This window comes from Podarcis vaucheri, assembly GCF_965113315.1.
Source record: "Podarcis vaucheri genome assembly, chromosome: 9".
Taxonomy (NCBI): Eukaryota; Metazoa; Chordata; class Lepidosauria; order Squamata; family Lacertidae; genus Podarcis; species Podarcis vaucheri.
Genome location: NC_138767.1, coordinates 50,518,179 through 50,540,046, shown reverse-complemented (window position 1 = coordinate 50,540,046; position 21,868 = coordinate 50,518,179). Strand labels below are relative to the sequence as shown.

The 21,868-nt window shown below is 39.2% G+C and overlaps 1 protein-coding gene across 2 annotated transcripts in view; it reads right to left on the bottom strand.

Moving 5' to 3' along the window:
* TENM3 (teneurin transmembrane protein 3) overlaps positions 1–21,868 on the bottom strand; it is a 1,324,874-nt gene that overhangs the window by 1,077,847 nt on the left and 225,159 nt on the right. For both annotated transcript variants that reach the window (XM_082237150.1, XM_082237146.1), the window contains exon 2: positions 11,090–11,143. The gene's annotated coding sequence lies outside the window, so the exon portion shown is untranslated. The remainder of the gene's footprint in view (positions 1–11,089; positions 11,144–21,868) is intronic.

Here is a 21,868-nt window from a genome sequence, read left to right as displayed (position 1 = left end):
CTTTGACACTTGCAGGGGACCTCCTGCTGATGGAAGGCATCTATGACATTCTTCATAGAAAGCAGACCTTGCTATTTACTATATTTAACTGAGCAGGAGGGGAAACAAATCCCTAGGTTGTGCTCTTTTGGGTGGAAGGCAGAAAAGCACGTCAGGCTACAACCCTGCAGAAGTGCAAGTATTTTAGACAAAAGGTTTAGCATTAATTCACACCTCTTGGGTTTGTAAAATATCTACCATGACAGCCAGCTGACTCAGGGCAAATGTAATAATTATTCAATTAATTTCCACTGTGGGTCGACCTCGTACTTCAAGTCAGAAGTAAACTAGAAAGTTAACACCAAAAGCAACATATTCCAGATGGATAGCAAAGTCTGCCAAAGGAAAAAAACAGTGAAGAGTCTTGCCATTGTAAAGGCTAACAGATTATTCTGGGATTAAACCTGGGACTTTTTGCATACAAAGCATGTGCTCTATCTCTTAACCACAACCCTATCTTTCACAGGATGCTTGAACAGAATAGCGCTCTGAGTAGGTCTGTTGGCAAGTTCTGAATTCGGGGCCTACCTGCTTTATCTTCAAGGGACTTGCAAAAGTAAATTAAAAAGCTGAAGGATGGTCCTTTCCATCCTTCTTGAAGAATACTGGTTGTGAGGCACATGAACATGATATCTGTACTAAGAGCATCTAATCTTCTTCTGTTTAAATCAGGATGGTGGTGGTTTTTTGTTTTTTTTTAGTATTTAAAATAGACAAAAGAGAAGATCCCTTTCCCCATCCAACTCCATGTTGTGCTGACTCTCCCCTGTGGACATGGGTCTCCAGCAGGAACAGTGATGGAGGGTGAATGCTGGTGATGAAATGAACAGCAGCAATAAAAATGTGCATCCAATGGCATGTAGTTTTTACAGGAAAGTCTACCTAGGAGATGAAAGGAAGCTTGCACATTTATAATAATATTTCATAAAGTAATAATAAGGCACCAGGCAAAAATGTTTCTCTTCAATTAGGCATTCAGCTGATAACATTCTATGGCTTTTTAAATGTGTTTGGGTGAGAGGGGGTTATTGGCTTGGTTTTTGTTTTTATTATGCCTTTTGTATTCACATTTTTTATTTCTCTGTTGTGAAACACTCTGGGATCTTCAGATGAACAGTGGTATACAAATTTAAGTAAGCAAATCAAAACACATTTAAGCACTAAAACTTTAGGAAGTAGCAGGTTGTTAACTGACCAGTAGAGAATCTTCCCTTTATATAGCTGTACAGTATATCCTGAGAATGTCCAAATGAAAGAATGTTAAGTACAGTTCAATTGAACACTCTATACAGAGGGCCTTCTCGGTAGTGGCGCCTGCCCTGTGGAACGCCCTCTCATCACATGTCAAGGAGATAAACAACTATATGACATTTAGAAGACATCTGAAGGCAGCCCTGTTTAGGGAAATTTTTAATGACTGATGTTTTAATGTATTTTTAATCTTTTGTTGGAAGCCGCCCAGAGTGGCTGGGGAAACCCAGCCAGATGTGTGGGGTATTATTATTATTATTATTATTATTTCTTCTTTGGGATTTGAGAATGGAATCCAGCTACTTAAAAATGTCCTTAGGCTGCAATCCTATATACACACTTATCTGGGAGTCAATCCTGTTGAACTCAATGTGGCTAGGTTTTAAGGAGATATGTACAGTATGAGATTGCGCTGTAAAGGTTTGATACTTATTGTTGTTTTTTAAAGTGATACGGAACAATGTTAAATCCAAAGAACAATAATGTGTACTTTTTTTGGCAATTCACATCTTTTTGTACTTGTTAAAAAGCAACAACAAAGAGGGAAAGAATGTATCAGTTAAGAGAAGGGTATTAACTTACACTCTGAAGAATAATCCATTGATTATCCCTTAATCCATATTTAATTATATGTCAGAGAAAATATTTATAGATATAGTTGGATGTGGTATTAGATTTTAATGTCTAAAAACCAGGTTTTTTGAAAGAGCAGCAGATTATTTAGTGCAGAATGGTGGACAGGTGTGTTAATAATAATGAAATTACTGTTTGAAAGTAGAATTGTTACCATTCAGTGAATGAAACTACCAGAGATACAGCAACTATTGTGCTCAATGGGATTCATTGCTTCAGCCTGTTTATAAATCACTCAGTACAGAGCAGCCTAACCATCTATGGAATGCAGGCAGATGAAAGAAACAACATCTGAACCACAGCATACTTGGATGGTTGAAACAGTCATGGGCTCATGGCTTTCCCTAAAAAACCCTAGGAAGTGTAGTTTATTAAGAGTGCTGAGAGTTTTAAGGATACCTCTATAGCCCACACAGAGGTACAGCGAAGGCTATAGCTCTGACTGGGTATCTTCTAACAGCTCTCAGTACCTTTAGCAAACTGCAGCTTCCAGTGTTCACTGGGGGAAGAGCCATGGCTGTTTAAGGTAGTATGATACAGTAGTATGATGAGTCCTCACTTTGCAATGGATTTTTAATGAATGAGAGGGGTGGCATTATCATTTGTTATTGAAATGTATTCCTAAGGAAACATGAAATATGTAGGGAAGTGTGGTAGAAAAAGAATACCTATAGATGATTGGGAAGTTGAGTGTCAGCTCCAACTCCACTTCCTAAGGTTCCACAGGGCTATTTCCTAGAGTAGCCCCATGTGGAATAGGTCAGCAATTTTAAGTGGAAAGGTACCATATTTTTCACTCTATAACACGCACCTGACCATAACACGCACGTAGTTTTTAGAGGAGGAAAGTCCGTAGGCATGCAACCCGTAGGCATTCCCTCCATAACACGCACAGACATTTCCCCTTACTTTTTAGGAGGAAAAAAGTGAGTGTTATGGTGCAAAAAATACGGTATATGTCTAAATCATATGCACTCCCACAGGATGCAACGATGACCACTAACTTGGGTAGCTTTAAGAGAGGAAAAGGTAAATTCATAGAGGGCATCGGTGGTTAGTAGCTATGATGACCAGGTTCTGCCTCCACTAGTTGCTCAAGAGGGGTGTGTGTGCTTCTTTGCTCAGTTTCTGCTTGCAGGTATCCTACAGGCATTTGTTGTGCCACTGTGAGAACACGATGCTGGATGAAATGGACCACTGGCTGACGCATCAGGCTCTTATGCACAAACACATTTAAAAAGCAGGGAGGCACTGAAGAAAGTATTTTGTCCAAGACTTTCACCAAAGACATAAATTAGAAAATCACTGGATTTAAACCTTTCAGCAGCAGTAGTATTTACAGATAGTATTCACACAAACGCTGGTCTTGCTGTGCCTCCCATAATGTAGAAGTACCAGTAATGCAATTAACATGCGGACTGGAATGTTTTAAAAGAACAAAGCAGAATCATTGCCATTCTGAACCAAAGTCTAATGTACTGTAGTTATGAAGTTTATATCAATTTCTTGCTGTGCAGCAGTCAAATCACAAATGACAAATAACCCTGGCTTTAATTTTGTTTATTCCCCCCCTTAACCGTTTGAACACTTATAACAATATCTTTCATTCAAATTATCTCAATGCAGTTCAATGATATATTTTAAAACAGAAATATGTTTTATGCACATTAACTATGGTGAAAATATGCTGTCTATCTGATTAAATAAATGGAAAACATTTGTCCACCTGAGTATATGTATAGATTCAGCTGGGGGAATAGTACTTGTTAATAATACAGTGCATTTTCTGTGTGGTACTGAGACAAAGCCTTATATAGTGCAATACCATACCACAGCATTTATTTTTATTTATTTAAAATATTTATATCCTGCCCTGTAACCATATTTTCAACAAGATAATAGAAATCAGGGTTAGCCAAAGTAGTCCACATATTGCTGAACTACAGCTTTCATCAGTCCCAGCTAGTATGGCCAACAGTCAGGGATGATGGGATCTGTAGCTGCTACCCCCAATTTAAAAGGAAAAGAAAAAAGATTTGTTATGAACAATATTTAAATCACAGCTCAGGTCTCCTACAGTGTGTATTCATGCCTCTCCTCTCTGTTTTACACTTTATGTCATTGGTTCTTTTCTCAGTTTACAATGCAACATGGATAGAAGCTATTGATCTTTCTCAAGAGTATTTTCTTCAATCTGGGTTGCCAAACTTTTTTGTTTCTATCATATCAGGAATGTAGACACCATTGTAAAGTATTCATTGTTCGTTTTTTAAATTGTTGTATAGAAAACCTGGCTTCTTTAATCTGACAGTGTCAGCTTTGGGAAAAAGAGGCACACCCTGATAAAATACCAGCAGGTGCCAAGGCACATGGCATGCTGTGGAAATAATGGTAGTTCAAAAAGGTAGAAAGGAAAATGGAAGGGGAATTAATGCAGATTGGAATTAGGGTAAATTAGTACAGGCGCTGTACACATATCCTGTTTTGCAGTTCAATATCCACATCCTGTTTGGTAGTTTCCAAATCTGCCAGAAGGAAGCTATAGTGATTTAGGATTGTGGAAACATTCTGCAACTCATTCTGGTACAATACAGAAACAGAAAAACTGAGACAAAGAAACAGCAGGAAGTCATGTACCATTTGTCAAGCCAAGACCATGATAAAATGAAGAAAATAAATTAATTCCAAACACTGGAGACAGGATTAGAATAAAGAAGGGGCAGAATAAAAATCTCCAATTTGGATTTCACAAGCCAGTAAATTGCAATCATTTAAAAATTTACAACAATAAAATAAAGAGCAATTTGTCATTGTAAAGTATTATGTTATTATTGTGAGGAATGGACAGAGAAGAAATACAAATAACTGTTGTAGTCATCTCTGATATTCTTACTAATAATAGCTACAAAACAAATATTTGCAAGCATACAAGGTCGGTATTGTTAATATAGATTTTAACCTTTAGATAAATAATATAAAAAGGCTGTATCTGATTTTATTACAACCTCAGCTAATCCAGATCTTTAGGGGGGAAATCTTCAGATTTTTTTTATTTTTTTTTTAAAATCAGGACACCTTCATAGTGAGTGATGGCAATTGGCCCCTGGGATCATGCACAGTAATACCGAGAGCAAAAACTTATGTTACTATGCATATTTATGAATATGAGCTAACAGCACAATTTTAAGTGATATATGTATGGGTCACAAATATTATTTAAGCATGCTGTAAAAGTGTCTTGTATCAAACTCTTTCTCCTGTAATACATTAAGATAACTTGACATTTCTATACATCTGTAAGCAATGCAAAGTGTTCTAATGTCTGAGTATTTTTTTGACATCTGTTATAGTTTTCTCTGTCATAGAAGAGAATTGGAAAGCTCCTATGCACAAACTATATCTCTGAATGATTTCAAAAAAGCTTTAGGGTGTACAGTGGTACCTCAGGTTAAGTACTTAATTCGTTCCGGAGGTCCGTTCTTAACCTGAAACTATTCTTAACCTGAAGCACCACTTTAGCTAATGAGGCCTCCTGCTGGTGCTGCGCCGCTGGAGCATGATTTCTGTTCTCATCCTGAAGCAAAGTTCTTAACCCGAAGTAATATTTCTGGGTTAGCAGAGTCTGTAACCTGAAGCATATGTAACCTGAAGAATATATAACCCGAGGTACCACTGTACTAGGAGGGACCCTATGGTCAGAAATACCCCAAGAGAAAGGAGTGCAAGATGGATGGGAATTTCTTAAATGTGAAATATTGAAGGCCCAAAAAGAAAGAAAAGTGGGGGGCATATAAGGAAACCAGTGTGGCTGCATAAGGAGCTTATAAATGAGCTGGGATTTAAGAAGGGCATGCACAAGAAATGGAAGAAAGAGGAAATAATGAAGGCCAACATTTGCAGGGAGAAGGTCAGGCAGGCCAAAACTCAGAATGAGCTCAGGCTTGCAAGAAAGGTTAAAAAATAATAATACAGATATCTTTGACTATGTTTGAAGTAAGAGGAAGAACAAATAAGTAGTAGATCCTCTGGATGGAGAAAATGGAGAAATGCTACAGAGTGACAGTAGGAGGGGTAGCCAATGCTGCAGAAAACAGAATTGGAATCTAATATGTCCTTAACAGACTGGAGAATTGAGCCCAAACTAACAAAATGAATTTCATTAGGGACAAATGCCAGGTTCTATATTTAGGCAGGAAGAACTAGCTGCACAAATATAAAAGGTGTTGGATACCTGACTTGTCATATGAAAAGAATCTAGGGGTCTTAGTAGCTTAACGTAGTGTGATGCAACAGCAAAAAAATAAAAAATCCCTAATGGTATTCTAGGCTGCATCAACAGAAGTATAATGTTCCGATCAAGCAAAGTCATAGTACCATAGTACCACCAAGGCATAGTACTGCCTTGGTCAGACCACGCTTGGAGTATTGTGTCCAGTTCTGTGTGGCACAATTTAAGAAGGATGTTGACAAGCTGGCATGTGTGCAGAGGAAGGTTACCAAGATGATCAAGGCTCTGGAAAACCAAGCCTTATGAGGAACAGTTGAGGAATCTGGATATATTTAGCCTGGAAAAGAAAAGCCTGAGAGGTGATATGATAGTCACATTCAAATATCTAAAGGGCTGTCACAAAGCAGATGGAGCAAGCTTGTTTTTTTCCTGCTTCAGAGGCTAGGACCTGAACCAATGGATTCAAGTTACAAGAAAATATATTCCAACTAAACAGCAGGAAGAACTTTCTGACACTAAAGAGCTGCTTGGCAGTGGAACACACTCCCACAAGAGGTGTTGGACTCTTCTTCCTTGCAGTTATTTTAAGCAGAGGATGGATGGCCATCTGTCATGGATGCCTTAGTTGAGATTGCTACATTCAGGGGGTTGGACCAGATGACCATTGGGATCCCTTCCAATGCTATGATTCTCTAATTCCTCATCCTGTAGGCTATATTCTTTATCCTTCTAAAATGTTATATCAAAGCCATAATTTTAATTGCAATACAGATACTTTAAACCAACAAAACACACTTTTATGTTTTCGATTGCAACACATTCCCCTTTATCTATTCTATCTTTTCAGCAGTAGGCTTTACAATGTGTTTCTTTTTATATCCATTAACAACAATACAATGTTTCTATTCACTAAGTATTAGCAAAAAAGCTGATTTGTGACTTTTCTTTTTCATGCTTCTGTACAGCACGCAAAACAAATCTGCAGATTTCTCCTGTCATGAGATGTGTGAATTCCATAAACCTTTGTAACTCACACATGTCACAAGAGACAGAGAATACACAAGCACCCTGCTTTTCATATAAAATGGAATTTCAAAGCAAAGGCACAAACTGTTAATTCCATTGTCTTGTTTCATTGTTGTAATTTAGAGCAATGAAATTTAGGGAAGCCACAGTGGAGGAGAATTCCTGTGCAACTCTTCATCACCCACTGGTTTTCTAATACACTCTCCACAAGGTATCAGATAACTCTTTATCATGTAGAAATACTTCTGGAAGGAACCTATCTGCACCCAAGTGAAGAGGGAAAGTGGCTGGCTGGGAAAGAGTTAACATTCTCTCCACAACTCCACCCAATGTTTTTCTATTTCAAATTGTATCATTCTGACCCTGCAGTGGGCCTTCAGGATTTAATTAGTCACATTCATGTGCAACATGTAAAAAGGTAAAGGGACCCCTGGCCAACGACTCTGGGGTTTGGGGTGCTCATCTCGCTTTAGTGGCCGAGGGAGCCGGTGTTTGTCTAAACATACATGTTGGAAATTACAATGCATGGCACACATTCTAAAGTTAATGTGGTTAAGGACTTCCGGGTTGGTGCCTCCGGCAATGGTGGATTTCCTCTGACCGGGAGGAATCTGCTCAATGGAAATTTGGGTCTGGCCGCCACGGCCAGTGGTGTAGCGTGGGTTGTCAGCACCCGGGGCAAGGCAAGTAATTTGCGCCCCCTAACCCGTGGATTTGCGCCCCCTAACCCTAACCCCCAGATGTTGCGCCCGGTGTGGCTGGCCCCCCCTGCCCCCCACGCTACGCCACTGGTCACGGTGAAGGCGGAGACCCGTATAAATCACAGGCGGGAGAAGCCTGTGAACGTGGGATTCGGCGGGCACCTTTTGCGCCTCCCCTACTCGCGGGGAAACCCGGTTTCGGGGATCCGGAGCGACGTGGGGTGAGCAGCGCGGTGCTTCGAATCGTCTGCTTCTTCCACAGAGCGAAGCCACATAGCTGTTGCCGGAGAGCATTGACTTTTTCCTGTGGACAATTTGACTCCAAAGTAATTACCCGTGAGTAGAGCTGAGACGGGAGAATCGGATTTTAAACGTTTAATTTGGCATCGAAACGGGGAGGTTCAAAACATCAAGTCCGCCTTCCCTACTTGTAAACAGACCGAGGCAAGGAGGCTGTAGGCTGAAGTCTTGGAAAGCCTTTTGTAAAAGCCTAAATTTCCATCGGTAAAGAGCATAAAACCCCCCTTGGAGGCAGGAGAAGAGAGGGGGAAGTTGTGGACTGAGTATGCCTGCAGGAGAGAGTGAAGGGAGTTAAAATAACGCTGCTCTGACCTTGGAAACGGGCTGCCAGTAGGACTGACGTTTTGGAATGTTCATTGACAGCACTTAGAACGTTCCTTGACAGCTAGCAAAGGAAGAGAAATACATTGTTTCTATTGTCTCCGGCTGCTTCTAAAAAGGAGTAAAAAGTAACTGAAATCTGAAATTAACTTTGGATTGTATGAGTTGCGTTTAAAGGGGACATTGTTGATTATTATAAATAGAAACTGTTTCCCCCTAGTGGAAGTCTCTGAAATTGGTTACTTTATAAGAGCTGGGCTAGGGGGACTTCCAGCTGCAAGATAAAAACTGTGAGACTCTGAGATTGACCTTGAATCTCTCAAGTGTTATGGTAAATGGAAAGGGAAAAAAACAGATGAAATGTCAACAGAAGAGGCCTCAGTGGTCGCATTAGTGAAAATAAACGATTCGCTGGAACAGCTTCACAGGAAAACAGACAATCTGAGACAAAAGGTGAACACCAACACAGAAACCAATTCGGAGATGGATACAGGAATTTACCTTGACATGGAAAACTGCGGATGAAGTCGGGGAGAAAACCCTTGCTGCTGAATGTAAAACAATACAACTGGAGTGTGAAAGAGCCCCATCCATTCAAAGGCAACTCGATGTGACATCTGTCATGATGGAACTTAAAGAAAAACAGATGAATTTGAGGACCAGAGCCCTACCTGAATTGGGAAAGGAAAGCTTGACAGAGCTTCAGGAGGAGACAGGACTAACATTGGTTGAGAAAGAGAGGCTTTTGGGGGCCAGTATGACCGCCAAAAATGTGAATTTATTTAAGGGTAACTGTGAAGGACGTTGGATTGAAGAGAAGGGGAATTGGGAAATATGGACAAATCTGAAGTTGCTATTGTTGGGCTGAGCTGTTGTGGTGGGGATGAGGGTTGCTGTGTTGCTGGGGATGTTGTTTTTGTTCCAAATAGTGCAAGTTTTGGATGGGATGGATTGTATCAGGAGGTGGCAGAGGGATGTTTTTGGATTTGTTTGGCAGGGCAGGAAGCCTCGAGTAAAATTTAAGATATTGACGGATGCTAAAGAAGGAGGTGGACCTGCCCTGCCAGACCCCTAAACTTTGTTGTGAACCATCTGCTTTTTGCTGAGAGAATGGTTGTCTGTTGGAAGCACTGAAGTGTTGGATAATGGCAGATGAAGTTGATGGACTAGATGGAATTGGCAGAGACTTGCAAGATCCGAGACCAGGGAGAAGAGTTGGTGGAAGAAGACTGGGAAAAGTTTAAAGATTATTTATAGAAATATTGTAAAATTAATGAATGTTAGAAGAATGTTGGAATGAAGTTATATGGCTTCAGTAGAAATGTTATAAGGAATTAAGTATAAATAGATTAATAGAGTTTTAAAGGGGAAAAATATGGTTAGAATGTGTTAAGATAATTATAGGATAGAAAACAGACGAAGATGGAAAGGAATTGCTGAAACAATTAACAGAAGTGGAATACAAAAAGGGAGGTGTGAGGAGGTCGAGGAAATAAGGGAAAGAAAGATAAGATGTTGAAAGTGGATTGTGTTTTAAATGGTTTTTGTTTTGTTTTGTTTTGTTTTGTTTGTTTCTTTTATTTTGTATTGTATTGTATGTTTTTTCTTTTTTGGTTTTTTGTAGTGTTGTGTTTAATTTGTTGGAAATTTTATAAATATTATTTTTTTAAAAAAATAAAGTTAATGTGGTTAATATACAAAGTCTTCTTCATGCTAACATAACATTATGTGCAAATAATAATGAGGTTAAGATATGATTTTTAACATTTGTCATAAAGGAGAACAGAAAGCTCCTACACTGTCTTTGAATGGTTATCAGTAGCCTATATTATGTCCTCCTAAAATTTTACATCAGAAATGACAGTATAGAAATTAAAAAGCAAGGTTATGTTGTCTCAGATGACTTGAATTATGATACAATTAATATGAAATAGAATAATTTTATTTAGTTCCCCCATTCCAGATCCTGAAAGCAAAACATAATGAGAGGTCACTACTATTTCATTAATTTTTATGCAGAGGTTTCCCTTTACAATCAATAAACACTTAAAATCAATTATGTACCTCCTATCAATAATATTGTAGCAGCACGTATTTCACTGTAAATAATTACAATCAGTTTTTAAAACCATGCTCAATACTACATCTTCCTTTTGCAATTACTGAGCTAACTGCAACATTAATATTTCTATTTTGCAGCGAAAATTCAGATCCTTTTAATCTAAAAGCTCGCATCAACAATTCACATGAAAGTGGAATAGCCAACATTATATTTGTAAGCACATTAGCATTTCCCTACATACTTATAAACAATTCTATTTTGATAACCAAAAGGTGGGGGGGAGAAGGCATTTATTCAATGCATTTTAAATTAAAATACCGTATAATGAGAACAATATCCCTCCTTCTTTATCAGTTAATACTATTAAAACTATACCACTAAAGTTCTGGGGAAAAAATCTTTGTAAAAGGAATATGACAAGATAGGCCAAAGAAAGGTAGCTTTTAAAAATTCATTCAAATAATACCACAGTCACATATATGAAATAGTATCTTTTTACAACAAGTTATAGCAAACAGAAACACTTACTGTTATTTTCTTGTAGCAGAATCTGTATTCACAATGCCATCTTGAAGTTATTGCCTGTTAAAAAGTCACCAAAACACGAATACATTAATTTAAAATACAATAAACTCTGAATTGCACAGCTAATAAGAATATTTTCATCCCATAAATAAGAAATATAACAACCATAATATCCCCATTTTAGTTTCATTCCATGAATTAAGAACAACAAAAGCAGGGCCAACTGAAAATTATGTCTTAATACCAAGAGCGTCTTAGCAAGAGCTAAGAAATGCCACTTAGGGAATTCGGACAAATTCAGCTTAACATACAAATTCAAAAATGGAGAATATACACTTAACCCTCTCTACAATTTGAATTCAAAGCCATAAAAGTTCAATGTCATCTACAATAAGAAGCAGCCCAATGTGTGTCCTCATTGTGAATGGCTCAGATGGCCTTCCAGTGTACAAAAAAAAGCAGTTTAGCACAACAAAAATCAGAATCCCAAGGTTCAATAAAACCTATACTAATTATCAGTGCCCAGCAATGTCTTGTGAAGGGTGTGTGTGTGTGTGTCATTCTACAATGTAGAGGCCATCATTCATCAATGTGGAAGATTCTTCTTCAAGGGATCTTGGCTAGAGTTATTGCCAGCTAAACACAATATGACTAGAAGCGCCTTTTAGAATAGTCTAAGTCAGTGGTGGCCAAACTTGGACCTCCAGCTGTTTTGGGACTACAGTTCCCATCACCCCTGACCACTGGTCCTGTTAGCTAGGGAGTTGTAGTCCAAAAACAGTTGTAGGGCCAAGTTTGGCCACCACTGGTCTAGGTCAACAACAATGCCTGAAACAGGGGGCTGGTGGAAATCACTCAGCATGAACACAGTATCTGCAAAGCATTCCATTAAGCATCCTAGCAGCTGCAGTTTGCACTAGCTGCATATAAGTTAATTTAGAAGTTAATCAATAAGTTAATTTAGAAGTTAATCAATAAGTTAATTTAGAAGTTAAAAATGAGTGGGTCACTATGCCCAAGCTGTCTCCATCCAGGACTGGGCATATCTGGCACACCAGCCGAAGGCAATGAAATGTTCTCCTAGATCCCAAGGCCATCTGAATCTCCAGTGGCAAAGAGGGATCAAAATGCACTCTCAAGCTATGAACCTGCTATTTCAAGAGTAATGCAGTTCCTGCCATAAAAGGAAGGCAACATTCTCCCCAAATCTGAAAATCAGTCCCTCATAGGGCAACTGAATAGTAGGACTAAAATCTGTCTTACTGGGACTGTTTATTAGCCATCATGGCCAATGCCACTTGGCTAGTTCTAATCAGTCACAATGGGCAAGGTTAATTATATACATATGGTAGGCTGGATGTAGGAAGCACCGTGTCCACATTCCCAGGTTACAATAGCTGTGGCCACCCTAACTACCCCATTCACATTGTCACAGAAACAAGCTGCCATGCAAAAGAACTGTTGGACAGCTACTCAAGGGTGTGATGGAGCCAGCTCTCCCTTCACTGCCACACAATATACTGTAAATGATTTTTCACTCTACAAATGCCTAGTTGTCTTCACCACTAATTTTATGACACTTGTGCTTTATCCATCGTTCTGCCTGTTTCAGTCACCAAAATTCCTCAGAATACCAAACGACCACTTTGGTGCCAGAGGGATTGCTCAGGATCGATTGTCTTGATGGCATGACACATCTCACCATCCACAGTAAGACTAGGGCATCAACAAGTTTCCCCATTCTTTCTCTCCCCTTCTGCAACAAATCAGGAAAAATCAATTCCCTGTAGAGGTCAAACTCCTTGTCAAATCCTTGCTGTGAAAGAGATTGTCTTGACTCAGTTTCACCCTTGCCTTTGCTCACAAAACTCTGTTTGCACAAGATGTTTCTCCCCTGTTCCCCCCCCCCCCACATTTCCAATCAGTATTTGCATATCCAGCCACCCATAGTTTCTCCCTGATGGGTAAACTATGGTATAAGGAATGCCCAGGACACGCACTACCATGATGATAACAATTTGATATGAGAATATCACTGCGACATCACTATGGGTCTGGACCCCATGCTGGTAAAAGGCAGCTCAAGGCAGGCTTGGGAGGCTAAATATATTAAGGGAAGTTTAAGAATAAGGGATTTCCAGCCTCTACCTTTCCCTTAAACTGTGACATGTAGTTACAGGTAAATGAAACATAGCCAGCCAGTACATTCCCAACCTTTTATTTAGTAGCAATAACTGTTTTTCCATAAATGCCACCACAATATAATTGTAGAGTTCTGGATCTCCCAAAATTAACATAAACTGTAGAGAAGAACTATTCATGGACATTTAGCTGCTTCCAACTGCACAATGGGACTTCCTCCCCAGGTGCCCCTGCACCCTGTCCCCAGTTTGGCTCTAGACGGTTGGGGGATCCCCGGAACTGATTTGCGCAGGTGTGGGGGGAATATGAGTAGCAATTTAGGTTGGCTCTTTTGTACAATGTGGATGCAAATGTTGCTTCTCTTGACAGAACATATATTAATTAAAGTTATTCATTAAGAAAAGCAGCAGGCAGAAATGTAATTAAAATGGCAAAGTACAATACGCTTTTATGCACTGGTTGGCTTGGATGGCTGTGTGAAGAATTCCAGTTTTGTCGTTAAACACCTTGGTCAAAAATAATGCAATTTCTTTTCCTTATTCACAGCAGCACTGGCTCCAACATGTGTACACCAGCTTCTTTATCACTGTGTGAGGTGATGTCTTATATACTGAACAAGTCTGTTCATTTTTCTCATATGAGAAACAGCTGAGAAAATTTTACTTATTACCTGCCCCCTTTTTTATTTTGCTCTATCTGGAGAGCAAATGTTCAGCTGTAAGAAAGGTCTTCATGTTACTGGCATCAGCCTACTCTCCTCCACCTCATAAGGAATCTCTCCCACTCTGACACAAGCGCACAAGAGGCTTGTTGTTAAGGGTTAAATTCATGCTAAAACTCCTTCTGTGATAGGCCCATGCTCAACCAATGCTAAGCAAGGATTTGGAATCTTCCCTAGTGCAGAGGATTCTTTAAAAAGATGTCCTCAAGTATTTGGGGCTTCCATTAAAAATAAAACAAATAATCTTAGCTGAGTGATGGTGGTGGAATAATATTGAAATACATTTACATGGAGGTTAGGAGGACAGCAGCACTGCACTCAGGACCTCAGGATCTCCATTCCCTTTTTCCATATTGTACTAAGCTGACTTCAGGACATGCATACATGTTCTAAATATCATTTGCTTCAGGTCATCCAACAAAAACAAAGATAGTTCTGGTCAAATGTTTTGCATGTTTTTCCACCAGCCCATCTGACTCCTCTGTGGCTATGAGAATGAGAATGAGAATGAATGAGAAGCGGTGATACAATGAAAACTTATAATTACATGATTTGCAATACTGATTTTCCTATCTTACAATGCTTAAATGCGGCCAGAATCAAATGTTACTTCTCTCAAAAGTTAGCCAACAGAAAATGTTCTGCATATGCAAAGGTAATGCTGTTTCATCTTAACTGATGTTTAGTTCAAGGCTTGACATTAACTGGTACCCACACAAAGTATATGTCCTCAAGAGTTTTTCAAAGCTTCGGAGACTGATAGCTCTGACTTTTATGCAGAAAAGATACTGTGTAGCCCCTAAATTTGTTCAACAGCTTTTAAAATACACAACCACCCACTATGAGCAATGTAAAGATACAATCACATCAACATTCTTTCTTAATAATATTATTAAACAATTTATTTGAAATGTTTTGTTGTATTTTTCACCAATCTCCTATCAAAGGGACCTAGTCAATGACAATTAATGCATTCTGGCAATGGAGATAATGTCAGTGTTTCATGATATTTATACACAAGTCATATTTTGAGTGTGTAGGTGGAAACTAAAAAAAAACAAAAACAAAACCCCCAAACATTTACAATTGACAAAAATAATCTAGAAACTAATAGATCTTCTAAACAGCCTTCAGCTCACAGTAGTCCATCAACACAAAGCCTGTCAAAGAGTTTATTGGAACCTAAAGATTACATTTTCCAGAAATCACTACTTTAGATTGTACTCAATACAGGACAATGAATTATGAAATCACAAAGTGACAGATTAAATATCCAGCTTTAGGATACGCTGTCTGATCCAGTCAAATGAAATATATTCTTACTTCTGTTTTGCTGATACCAAAGACATATGGATGGTATTTCTAGTCACACAAATTATAGCTATGGTGACATCGCAGGGTATGTGGATATAAGTGTCTCCTTTCACATTTCTTTGACTTGTAAATTTCTGTTATCTATGATAGTTCCTTTTTTTTTCTTTTTACCAAGTCAGGTTTGATTGGAAAATGAAGGTATATTGATTCAGAATGGGGAAGGCTACTCTGTAAGCTTATAGGAGGAAAAGATAATTACAGGTAGACAGACAGCTAGATAGATACAAACATATAGATACACACACCATTGTATCCTCCTGAATGGCATCTAGTGTGCTGATGACCCTTAAAATTAAGAGAGCGCTGCACTCAGCACAATTTATGTTGTGCCTATCCTCTAACATTTGGTACGTGTATGTTGTGTAGTTTTACTTCACACTGCTTATCATACACCCACTATTCATTAGTTACTACTAATGTGTAACTAATAATAATAATAATAATAAATTTTATTTATATCCCGCCCTCCCCAGCCAAAGCCGGGCTCAGGGCGGCTAACAACAATCAAATAATCAGTCAAATAATCACACAATCTAAAATATTTCATTATAAAATTAATTAAATCAAATTGATGGCAACCAATTATGCAGAATTATGTGCAGGTTGCCAGAGGAGGGAGTCAGGCTGCGCCCTGACCAAAGGCCTGGCGGAACAACTCTGTCTTGCAGGCCCTGCGGAAAGATGTCAGGTCCCGCAGGGCCCTAGTCTCTTTTGACAGAGCATTCCACCAGTTTGGAGCTGCAGCCGAGAAGGCCCTGGCTCATTTTCCTTATCTTATATGCCCACATGCACTGGATTTTCTAGGCAAATAGGAGCATTCAGTTTTAATGCCTATGGCAACATTAGCAACTATGTTTGATCAAGATGAAAAAGCTTGGAATGCCTGAGCCCTGGCCTAGAAATAGTGCCTATACATTTAAATGCCATGAGGCACTTAAAGAGGGTGCAACTGCTACACTCCATCTTTATTGATAGTATTAACCCTTATTGTGGCCCTCTTTTTTCCCAACCCTACCAGACTCAGTTACTCAATAATTTCTTGCTCCTGATCAGTACAGTACAGTGGTACCTCAGGTGACAGAAGCTTCAGGTTACAGACGCTTCAGGTTACAGACTCCGCTAACCCAGAAATAGTACCTCGGGTTAAGAACTTTGCTTCAGGATGAGAACAGGAATCGCACAGTGGTGGCAAGGCAGCAGTGGAGGCCCCATTAGCTAAAGTGGTAGCTCAGGTTAAGAACAGTTTCAGGTTAAGAACATACCTCCAGAATGAATTAAGTTCTTAACCCGAGGAAGCACTGTATTTGAAGCTGGTGCAGAATCAGGTTACCAGGCTGTGGGGCAACTAAATTGGGTCATGTGACACAGATCCTTAAAGAACCAAATCTGGCTGTACCAACGGAAGATTTTGATATACAAAGCTCTAAATTGCCCAGGACCCACATCAAACAACCACATACACTCCTGTACTCTGAAATCAGCAGCGAAGGCACTACAGTGGTACTTCGGTTTAAGAACAGCTGTTTACGAACTATTCAGTTACGAACTCTGCAAAACCGGAAGTAGTGTCCCAGTTTGTGAACTTTACCTCGGTCTAAGAACGGAAGCCGAACAGTGGAAGAGCACGGGCAGCAGGAGGCGTCATTAGGGAAAGCGCACCTCGGTTTAAGAACAGTTTCGGTTTAAGAACGGACTTCCAGAATGGATTAAGTTCGTAAACCGAGGTACCACTGTACTCATTGGGCATGACCCACAGTAAAGCGTGCAAATGGTTGTTTATGTTGTGCATTGGCCTGGGTTCCTTCAGGATGATGAGTCATATTTATAACAAACAAACAAATTGGACGTCATCACAAGCTCAAACCCAAAACTAAGTACTGTACTGATGCAGCTTCATTTGCTCACATCCATCTCTTGGCCTCTTCTCATGTTTTGCTTCCAGAGCTGCCAACTAAAGGTGCCTGCCACAATCTGAAACATGAGTTTTAGAATCTTATGATGCAAGCATTAGAGAAGAGCACGAGACTCCCAAATACTTTCTCACTAAATCTTATCCAGGGAAGAATTATCAGCTTTGCTATCCCTTATTCTGGACAAGGCAGTATAGAAGTGATGCTCACTACTGATCGTCTTAAAAATAAGACATTACAGTTTGGCTAGGTAAAGATGCACTGATTCACATTATAACTCAATTATAGGAGAGAGATTTATAATATTATTTTTACACATATCACCAGGGAATTGTCACTGGCAACATGTAATGAAGGACCGTGTCATGTTGTAACCAAAAACCAGGGCCCTCAGGGTGTACTGTTATTGCTTTAATAGATAGCTAATGGCTCAGAAGCATTGCTTTTTGGCGCCTGCCCCATAAAGTTCCACTTAATATATTATTCATTTCAAAGAAGTTCAGGCCTGTACCTGCAATAATCAGTTGTAGTTCTTTCAGAAAAGCAAGGGAGCATGTATAAATTCTGGCCAGACACTTTATTGCTTGATCATGCCCAATGTTGATTGATGGGGAAAATGCATTATTGAGCTTCTAATAATAGCGCCTCAATGTAAGGTGGTTAGAAAAAACAACACATTGATGCTTATCTTAGATTGGGTTTTTCTCTCCTACTGGAACAACCCATACCTAATATAAAAACTTTCTTGAAATGCTCAGGACAAGTTTTTTTAGGGGACACACAGGGCAGGAGGGAGGAAATCTGTTTTGCTGAGCGGGCTTCTGCTTGTGCAAAGGGTGGGTCAAAGCCATGGCGACTACCACTAGATTTTATTTATATAATATGGTTGGCAAATGGTAACAGCTGGGCCAGATTGCTGAATCTTAGGTCTCTTGGGGTATATATATGCAGTGCTATTTTTCTAGAAAAAGAGGTGCCAGAGCTCACCGTGAATGCCTCTCTTGTTCTCTTATAATGGCAATGGTTCTAGTGAGTTCTGGCTGAAAAAAGCAGCGTATATATGGTAATCCTTGGTTCACATTTAATTCGCAACACAATTCCCTTTACCCCCAAGACCACCAATTTCTGAGCTTATCACTGTGAAAGTGACTCTCCTAAACTGTCTGATATTAGAATTCAAAACCACACATGAGCAAAATCTCTCTATGCACCTTCCCAATACAAGAAAGGGATCTATGTGCAGAAGCAGTTTATTTCCACTCAAATAGCTGATATGGAAACACACGTGAGGATCTGGGTGCGTATCTCCATCTACCTGGTGATGCACATCTTGGCGTTACTGAACTTTATGTAGCTGCCAATAGGAATGTGCATTTACCACCCAATTGTTATATGAGAGCTGGGTCAGGGCCTGTTTTTTCATGGACATTTGAAATGAAGTTTACACTGAGCAATTGCTGGTAGAAGCAACAAACTTGGAACATAAAATGATGCCATAGTCTTAATTCTTGCTGTGTTTACACATGAAAAGAGAAAAAGAGAGAGAGATTCACAAGCAAACCTCTCCCAATGTGAGACACTAACAGTTTTAGCAAGTATCACATCCAGTAGCTTCTTTATGTTGCTGTAAAATGCTCAATCTTTCCCCCACTTATAGATCTGGCAGCCAGTAATGAAGAAGGAAGGTCAGATCTACAGCAATTCCATTTCTGCTGATCTTTAGTACTTTCAAGGTGACAAATTCACTTCCTATTACTGAACCTGTAGAAAGTGGTGTGCATGGTATAGTTTTTTTAAATCCTGAAGCTTGAATGAATGAATGAATGAATCTTTATTTGTGTCAGCCATCAGCCATAGCAATAAAACAACAATATGATATACAAAGAATAGAAATAAAAAGTCAATTATATAAAAAACATTTTAGGATTTTGAATCAATAGTCCTGATGTTTTATGGAACCACACAAACATAGATGCTTCTTTGTGGGGTGGTGGCATAACTTTTTTGGGGGTAGGGAATAAACAAACAATAAAACCTGTCCAGAGGTATGGAAGTCTATATGATTAATGTAGCATAATTTGGGATACAATAGACTAATCCAAATATTGCATATTTGCAACTGCTGTAATATATATTTTACTTTAAACTGAATCTGTGGAAAGTATATTTGACTTCAGTTACCTCATATTAAAATATTTACTCAGTAATCGCTACTATCACACGTTTGTAAAGGCATGGTGTTGCCTCAAAAAGGGGTGGGAACCTTTTTGGCCCAATAAACACAGAGTAACTGGAGTAACACAGAAGCCTGGTTAAGCGGGGGGGGGGGTGTTAACGCAAAGGAAACTACAGTTTTCACTTTTTAATAAACTACAATTCCAAATGAGGAAATTCCTCTTTTACTTTAGAACGATAACTTCCAGTTAAATCTATTTGGGTTTGATTCTGGTTTGTCTTAACTAAGTTTGGTAAGTGCAAACAATAGTTTCCAGGTTCGTACATAATGGATATACAGTCATACCTCAGGATAAATACGCTTCAGGTTGAGTGCTTTCGGTTTGCGCTCCGCGGCGCGTTACTTCTGGGTTTCACCGCTCGCGCATGCGCAGACAGTCAAAATGACATCACACGCATGTGCAGAAGCGGTGAAACGCGGCCCGCGCACGCACAGACGTATCTTACGTTCTGTTCGGGATGTGAATGGGGCTCCAGAACGGGTCCCGTTCTCATCCTGGGATACCACTGTAATGGGGGACCAAGCTTTGTGAAAGAGTATGTTTTGACTCTTTTACTTGTGTGTGCAAGGGGAGGGAGATGACATAGTCTGAAGCTTTCTGCACCTCATTCCTGATAATCTAAAGCATGGTGATCACTTGCACTGGACCAAATGAACAGAAAAATGAAGAATGGCATTTTAAAAACATAGAACAAAACAATGGAACAATGTTGTTACTAAAGGCGTTTCATGGAGAAAAGCAAATTTGCTCCCTACCAATCTTTTAGCTTCTCAGGAAATGAATCAATTTTTCTAGCGCTCATAAAACTGGTATATGGCAAAAAAGAAGGTGCTATCTTGACTACTGCAGGAAATGTTGAGGCAATTACTGTAATGACTCATCGTAAAGATTACCCTTTTATGAAGTGTCTGGCTGCATATTGTCTGGCAAGACTCTTTTGTTGTTAAAAATAGCATCAGATCTGCCTTGTCCATCTTAAATGTTCTGATCTTGCATACTATAAAGTAGCTTCTATCTTATTTGACAACTAAAGAACTACACTGCAGCATAAAATCCAATAGATCAGAAGTCTTGTGCTCAAAGCTCCCTTAGGCAAGTGTTGAAAACCAAAGATAGTATCCCTAAGGTTTCTGGAATGAAGCATGGTAGAAATTGCTTCATGTTGCTTAATTCAGAAACATTAACATAGCACAAGTAATGGACTCTAATAATTACAGCAAACACATACCTGTACTTTATACAGTATACAAATTGCTATCCTGTAAAATGCATAATTACACTGTTGCAAGGCAATTCATCAAAGAAACTTAACTATCTTGTTATACACTTGAGAGCATTTCAAAATTCATTCCACAATAGCCGCTTACCTGGAGCTCCAAGGGAGCAGTGATTTTCTGCCTGACGTAGCTAAGGCTTGGTTGTTGCGCCCATCCGTTGGGGGATAGCAAAGCCCTCCCCTTCTGGCTGAGTGGTTTTGGTGCAAAAGGCCCTTTCAAATGGGTCAATAGGTGGGAGGGCTGGGCTTGTGACAGTAGCCTGGCTTCAACCAGGTGCACATACTTATTACAAATTCAAGCTGTGCCCCAGCTCTTCTGCTCAATTCACCGTTAGATTCTTTGCCCACATCTTGTTTGTGTGGTTAGTGTGAGGACCTTGCTATGGAATACTCTGTCATTGTTTTTGGGGCCAGGGAGAATCCCCCCCCAGCAAATAATATGGCCTGTCTGAACGTTTTCTTTGCTTACCTCATAGCAAAAGTCACAACTTTGGTGGATAAAGGGGTCCAGGAAATCATGTTGTTAACAAACACCAAGGAGGCTAAGGAAATGCTGAATGTAGTACAGGTCTAACAGAAGAAATAAAAGAATTAAATCAAGAAAAGGGGTGTTTCAATATAAAGAATAAAACCCTTAGCAATTAGGTATATTAGATTGTGAACAAGTCTTCCCAACAGAGGGCTAGCCTCCTTGCTGAGTTATCTGAAACTATTTCAACGTCTAGATCAACGCCTAGAAAGCACACAGTTGAAAATGAAGCTATATTACATGGACGTTTATAATAACCTGCAAGTCAATTTTTCTTTTCCATTTTCTAATGTGCTTTGAAAATATGCCTACTAGTCCTGAAGACATTTTTCACAGTGTATTATTGAATGATTAACAATTGTTATGAAAACAAAATGAGATATGACGATAATAAATAGAATTTCTGGGGCTACTGTGCTACGTGAAAGGCATTTTCAATACAAGAACATTTTATTTGCACATGAAGTTTCCTTTCAGTATATAAACCAGTTAAGCACCTATGCTCAATCCTTTTGGCCAATTAGTGTAAAAGTCTTTGAGGATCTAGACAGACTTATTAATGAGCTGAATATGCAATAAATAATATTTACATA